Raw genomic sequence first — 7251 nt, forward strand, 5'->3', positions numbered from 1 at the left:
GGGCCTTTTCCATATAAAGTAATTTCTTTTATGTATTAAGGGATAAACCAGGTAGATCTGGGTTATATTAAGGAGGCAACTTCACGAAGTGCTCAGTTTGTATTGCATCAGTAAGACCAGGAATTAAAACAGAAATGGGAGAGTTGAATTTTTATATTGACGAAAATATATTAGTAGAAATTGATTTATAGTGTGTATTCTCATTGATATTCATAGTAAGACTGTTATGTTAACGCATACAGTTAAGCAATGGCATGCACGTGTCCACATATATTTGTACAGTATTGTTTGTTTTAACTAGAAACAAGTGTCTGACACATTGTTTAGCAGGTGGTTGATACTCAAAAAGTTTATATTTTTTTTATTGTAAAAACTGTAGAAGAGATGTTTGTATCTGATTTTTCTTTTTTTGAAAGTTTTTTTGCCTTAGGGTGCATGCACTCACTGGAGAGAGAGAGAGGGAGGCAGAGACAGTGAAAAGGAAAGTGAGAAATCACCCACCAGGGAGTATGTCCAAGCCACAGTCCCTTCTCCTTTATTCTCCTGGGATGAGATCTTGGGCACACATATACACACACACACACACACACACACACACACATACACACACATACACACACACATGGCATGATTTTCAAGCCACCAGCTTCGGTACTGAAACTACAGTCAGCCATGTGGGAGTTCAACAATGTAACTGCTGTGTCATCTGCTGGTCCCAATATCTAATGTTTTTAGATCTAGTGAGCAAGCTGAAAAATATCCCCAAAGAGTTGGAAGGTATGGAAAGTGGTAGTTAAAAGCTTTCTTTCTTTCTTTCTTTCTTCTTTTTTTAAATGGTAGTACATACACACGAGAGCAAGCGAGAGAGACATCACAACAGGATCTCGTCACACCGTTATTCTTTCTCCAGCCCTTCAGCTCCTCAGGCTCCTAGGCACCCACACTTGTGTCAGGCATGTGTTAAGCTGACCCAGGGCTCTGACCTCACCATCAGCCATGTGGCTTCCAGCCTTATAGGCATTTGAATTACTGCTGCACTACTGTGGCTGGGCTATTATGAATTTTTCCTTTAAGGCAATTATGGATCTTTCTTCCAGATAAAGTTTATTCAGAATCTCAAAAATATAAAACAGGGAACCAGCAGTTAGCATAATGGCTATGTCGCCAGACTCCCACGTAGTTGACCGTGGTTCGCGTCCCGGACCCGGTGGCTTAAAACTCATGCCGGGCGTGTGTGCATGCGTGCCCAAGATCCCGAGAGGAGAATGGAGGAGAAGGGATTGCAGCGTGACCATCCCCTCTGGGGGGTGATTTCTCGCTTTCTGTCTCTATGTCTCTGTCTGTCTGGTGAGCGCACATGCCCTATAGCGAAAACCTCCCCCCCCAAAAAAAAATATATAAACATATATTTAGGTAAGGGGATTAGAGGACCCTTTTACTAAGGGATATCCCCGTGCTACCTTAGAGTTCCATGGAGGACAGTTTGTTAACTGCGTGACAACAAATAGTATTCTCACTAGTCAGAATTTACTTTTATACAGCCCTACTTTCCAGTAACCATAAAACACAGGGCCAGTGGAACTGTCTTTCGTATGAGTGATTATCAGTTTCTTGAGGCATAGAATAGAATGTATGCTCGCCCCATCTTCTTGTCACCTTTACCTAAATAACTGATACTACTTTTGGATACAGTTGATCTGTCTTTTCTCCTTACCTAGCTATAGAGAATAAAGAGATAAACATCCTGATTAAGCATCCTGATATGATTTCATTGAGACAAACTAGATGTGGACTTCACATCTGGCCCACTATCTAATTACCTTCAAAACAGAGGACTCCAGATCAACTATTCAAAACCAAGTCATCCTCTGGGGTAGATGTTTCCCTAACATTGACTTATGGCTATCAGCCATATACAACTGGTCAGCTACAATGAGGGTTTTTTTTTTTTTTTTGGAGAGGTTTCTGCTATAGGGCGTGTGCACTCTCCAGACAGACAGAGACAGAGAGATAGAAAGCGAGAAATCACCCCCCAGAGGGGATGGCCATGCCGCAATCCCTTCTCTTCCATTCTCCTCTCGGGATCTTGGGCACACATGCACATGCGCCCGGCGTGAGTTTAAGCCACCAGGTCCGGGACTTGAACCGCGGTCGACTAGGTGGGAGTCCAGCGACATAGCCATTACGCTAACTGCTGGTCCTTTTTTTTTACTATGAGGGTTTTCTAATCAGTTTATCTTACATTCATAAAGGTCCCCAGAAACAGAACCATACATTCACTTTTGTCAGCTGCTATCAGAGGGGATATTATAAGAATGAACCTTGGGAAGCTGTCATATGCTGTAAGGATGTTGTTCATTGTTCAGTGACTTGTCACAGCTTTCAATTATGAATTGTAATCATTTAATTAACCTACAGTCTTAATTTCTCATTGGGGGTCCATCTCTCAAAGCCAGAGAGACAGTGAGTAGAATGTAGATATGATGCCTGTGGGCTCTGCAATAGACTGTGTGGCTTCAAGTCCTGATTGTGCCTCTTAATTAAATCACTTAACTTCTTTGTATCTTGGCTTCCACTATCTGTAAAGTGGGGTTAGCATAATAGTAGTCCCCACTATGTTAAAAAAAAAAAAAAGGTAGAACAGTACCTGGTACATAGTTAGAGCTCAATAAATTGATGATATTGATGATGATGATGATGTAATTTTAATTGTTATGGCCTTCACAGAACAGCTCTGGTTTCATTTTGGTAGGGGAACAAACTGAAAAGCTTTTATTTTTGCAGGCAATAGGTCATTTCCAAGCTGCTGTGGTATTGAGAAAGTTAATGTCTTCCTTTTTTATTTATTTATTTTGGTAGTTTGCTTCAGGGCACACATGCTTGCTGGAAAGGGACAGAAAGAGAGAGAGAGAAAGAGAAAGTGAGAAAGTATCTTCCCAGGGAGGATAACCATGCCACAACTCCTTCTCCACTCTGCTCTCAGGATTGGGCACCCATGCCCATTGCTCAGCGTGATTTCTAAGCTACCTGGGCTGGGACTTGAACTGTACCGATGGCCCTATGGGATCCAGCCACCTTGACCTACATGCCACCTGCTGGCCCCAAGAAGGTTAACTTTCCTATCTTAGCGCTCTTCATGGCTATTTCATACATAGTTAAGGCAGGATCAGAATGAGTTTTTTGTTTTTTTGTTTTTTTGGAGAGATTTTCACTGTAGGATGCGTGCGCTCGCCAGACAGACAGAGAGAGACATAGAGACAGAAAGCGAGAAATCACCCCCCAGGGGGGATGGTCACGCCGCAATCCCTTCTCCTCCATTCTCCTCTCGGGATCTTGGGCACACACGCACACGCGCCCGGCGTGAGTTTTAAGCCACTGGGTCCGGGACACGAACCGCGGTCGACTACGTGGGAGTCCAGCGACATAGCCATTACGCTAACTGCTGGTTCCCCAGAATGAGTTTTTTTAACTTTCAGACTCTTTGTTATTGAGTCTTTATTGTTTCGTTTTTAACTATCCAATTCTTTCTCATCGAGCTATCTGTTATAATTAAGGTTGATTATTACAGAATAGATATTGAATTAATCAGTATTGTCTCTAGGTTATAAAATATGTCAATTTCTTTTAGCTGACATTTTTTTTCCCTATCTGGAAATCTGTGAATATTTTTCCTTAAAGGTCACATTATTTGAACAGATTTTAATAAAACTTTTCAAGTATTGATTTTGATTTTTAAAACTTCTCTCTTGCCAGAGCCACATTAAGTTTATGTAAACACTGAAAAATCCAATGATAAGGGCCAGCAGATGGTGTAACGGTAACATTGCCGGACTCCCACATGCCAGTCCCAGTTCAAGTCCCAGACCTGGTGACTTGAAATTCATACCGAGCATGTATGCTTGCGTGCCCAACATCCCAGTAGGAGAAGGGGAGAAAAGAGATGGCTGTGTGGTCATCCCCCCAAGGGGTGATTTCTCATTTTCCCTCTTACGGTCTCTGTCTCTCCAGCAAGCGTATGTGCCTTAAGGCAAAAACCTCTAAAAATAAATCCAGTTATAGCCTGGGTGTGGTGGTGAGTTCTGATCAGGGCTTTATCTGTGGGAATGACCAAATTTGAATATTTTGGAAAAGAAAGGGGAGTGGTGACCATGGACTCATCTGCTATCTTAGCCCAGGCATCAGAATTCCATCTTAAGTACAAAGCACCCACCACACAGAGAAAGACACTTATTGTTTTTTGTTTTTTGGTTTTTTTTGAGAGGTTTTCACTATAGGGCGCGTGTGCTCGCCAGACAGACAGAGGAAGACAGAGAGACAGAAAGCGAGAAATCACCCCCCAGTGGGGATGGTCATGCCGCAATCCCTTCTCCTCCATTCTCCTCTCGGGATCTTGGGCACGCACGCACACATGCCCGGTGTGAGTTTTAAGCCACCGGGTCCGGGACGCGAACCGCAGTCGACTACGTGGGAGTCCAGCGACATAGCCGTTACGCTAACTGCTGGTCCCGACACTTATTGTGCAAGTTAAAAGCTACATTTGCCAGAACAATTTTTCAAACCTCTAAGTCAAAATTTTTGTGGGCTTCCTCCCCTCAATCTCTTTACAGTGCCCATTCGCAGAGCTTTTCGGGTTTTTTTCTGTAAATGTAAATAAAAACAAGGATGTGGAATTTGCACTTGTTTTATTTTTATTTAGTAGGAATATTTAGTATGAGATCTACCCTCATACACTCTTAAGTGTACAATGTGCTATTGTTAACTATAGGCACTAGGTTGGGCACAGATTCTAGAGCCTATTCATCTGGATAATTGAAACTTTGTACTCACTGAAAGCGACTCCTTTGTTTCCTCTTCCTCCTAGCTTTGGGAAACCACTGATCTAATCTCTGCTTCTATGAATTTGTCTAGACTTCTTGAAAATTACCCATAGAAGTATGAGGACCTTAACTTTTTTTTTTTTTTTTTTAAGATAGAGAAGACAAACTTCAGGGATCACATGTTTCCTATAAGTATTTGATTATGTTATGATAATATTTTTTTAATGGTAGCATTCCTAACAGAATAACATTACAACTAAAAACAACATGGTTGTAAATAAATACTTTCTGGTAAAATGTAAATAAAGCAATTGCAATTGTCCTAGAACATCAACGGGACAAATCAGTAAGTTCTGGGTGCCTACTCTGTGAATGGTCTCTGCAACACAGGTTAGAGGAGGGTGTCTAAAGTATCTTTAATTGTATTTTTTAATGAGTTTTATGTGTCAAAGGCAACTTTTACTTTGGAGAACATATACAGATTTATTTCTGTTTTTCATTGGTGTTGCACAAATTTAAAAAGTCTTTGAAGACTGCATGTTCATAGTTGATTTCTAAAACAAAACTAACACATAATAGGGAGAAAAACCTCTGAGAGGTGGTCAAGAAACCTGATAGATATGATAGATAATATTGTATGGGAAAAGAAGAGAGAAGAAAGAAATGCTCAACTAGCTGTGTAGGTAAAATTAAAACAATATGCATGTTGCACTTATGAATGAGAAATTTTGTCAACTGAAATACAATAATGGTATTTGATATTCCTTGTAAAGTAATTATTTTTGACATTTGACAACAGTCTAGTGGTTAAGGGGGCTGGATCCCACATGGCCAATTGCATGGTTCGAGTCTCAGACCTAGGGTCTCGAAAGACACGCAGGGCACATCTGCATGCATGCCCAAAATCCCAGGAGGAGAAATGGAAGAGAAAAGATTACAGTGTAGCCATTTCCATGGGGCAGTGGGTGCTTTCTCACTTTCCCCGTCTCACTGTGGTTCTCTGGCAAGTGTATATATGCCCTATAGCAAATTAAAAAAAAAAAGTCCAGTAAAGCATTTATTTAGGTTTCAGATATCTGAGAAGTCAAATGCACTTTTTCTCTTCAAATAAATGGCGTTTGTGAGTATGTGTGCATGTGTGCGCTAGAGGGCATACGTGCTTGCCAGGGGCAGACAGACAGAGGGAGAAAACACCTGCCCCCAGGGGGAATGGTCACATCAAAATCCCTTCTTTCTCTCCATTTCTCCCTCCTTTGTGGGGATCTTGGGCACACATGGCTACATGCCAGTGTGTTTCTCAAGCCACTGGGTCTGGGATTTGAACTATACAGGCAGCCATGTGGGATCTGACTACCTTAATCACTGGGCCATGGAGCCATCCCTAAATGCCATTCTTTTTTGTCAATCAAGTACCACTGTTTCTGGTCACTTCATAGGCAATTCAGTGTAATGCTTAGGAGCTGGGCTTGGTTTCAGATGGTTTTGGGGTAGATATGTGATTCTTAACCCCACACACACCTTTTAAAAAATTATCTATCTATTTAATTCTATTTGTTATTATTATTAGTTTTTAATTTGACCAGAGAGAGGCTGAGAGAAAGAGAAGGTGAGAAAGCAAGCTGCCAAGTCTGAGACTCGAACCGAGGTCAGTCATGTGGGAATCCAGTGCCTTAACCATCACACCACCTGCTGGCCCCAGATTCTTCCCTGGTTTTAGTGTATATCCTTGACCAATTTACTTACCTTTCTATTCTTTGGTTTTCTTGTTTGTACTTACCCCTTTTGTACTTTTAAGTATGCATTTCAGATTATTATTATCCTTACTATACTTAGCACATAATAGAAATATGTTTAATTATTTCCAAATTCAACATTTAGCAACTAAAATATCAGATTATTGTTGTATAAGAAATATGTAGTTTTCTTTCAGTGCCGTGATTTTTAAGATTTTTTTTTTCTAAATTCATGAATGTCATTTTATGAAATGTTTGTATCACACTGGTTTTTTTAAAGACATTTTTTAAATTTAACTTTATTTATTTATTAATATTTATTTTATTTTAACTTGACCAGTGAGGGACAGAGAGAGAGAGAGAGAAAGAGAGAGAGAGAAAGTGAGAAAATAAGCTGCCAGGGGTGGGACTCACACCGCAGTCAGCCATGTGGGAGTCCAGCGCCCTTAACCACCACACCACCTGCTGGCCCCTCACACTGGTTTTCAGGTGAACGCTTCATTAGTCTTACTTTTGAGAAGTGGGAAAACTATAGCTATACAGCTAAACAAAGTGGGCTCTTAAGAATCTACTTCTCAGGAATCCATTTAGATATTGTATCTAAGAGTACTTTTATACATTTGAAAAAATGACATTTGTTGTATTTCAGAACATTATCCTTCACAAAATATTTCTTTTTTTTTTTTTTTTTGGAGAGGTTT

The 7251-nt window shown here is 40.6% G+C and overlaps 1 protein-coding gene across 7 annotated transcripts in view; it reads left to right on the top strand.

Annotated features, from left to right (window-relative positions):
* Nucleotides 1-7251, top strand: part of CFAP206 (cilia and flagella associated protein 206) — a 59867-nt gene that overhangs the window by 15956 nt on the left and 36660 nt on the right. The window lies entirely within an intron of this gene.

Source organism: Tupaia chinensis, unplaced genomic scaffold (genome assembly GCF_000334495.1).
Source record: "Tupaia chinensis unplaced genomic scaffold, TupChi_1.0 Scaffold000097_1, whole genome shotgun sequence".
Lineage (NCBI taxonomy): Eukaryota > Metazoa > Chordata > Mammalia > Scandentia > Tupaiidae > Tupaia > Tupaia belangeri.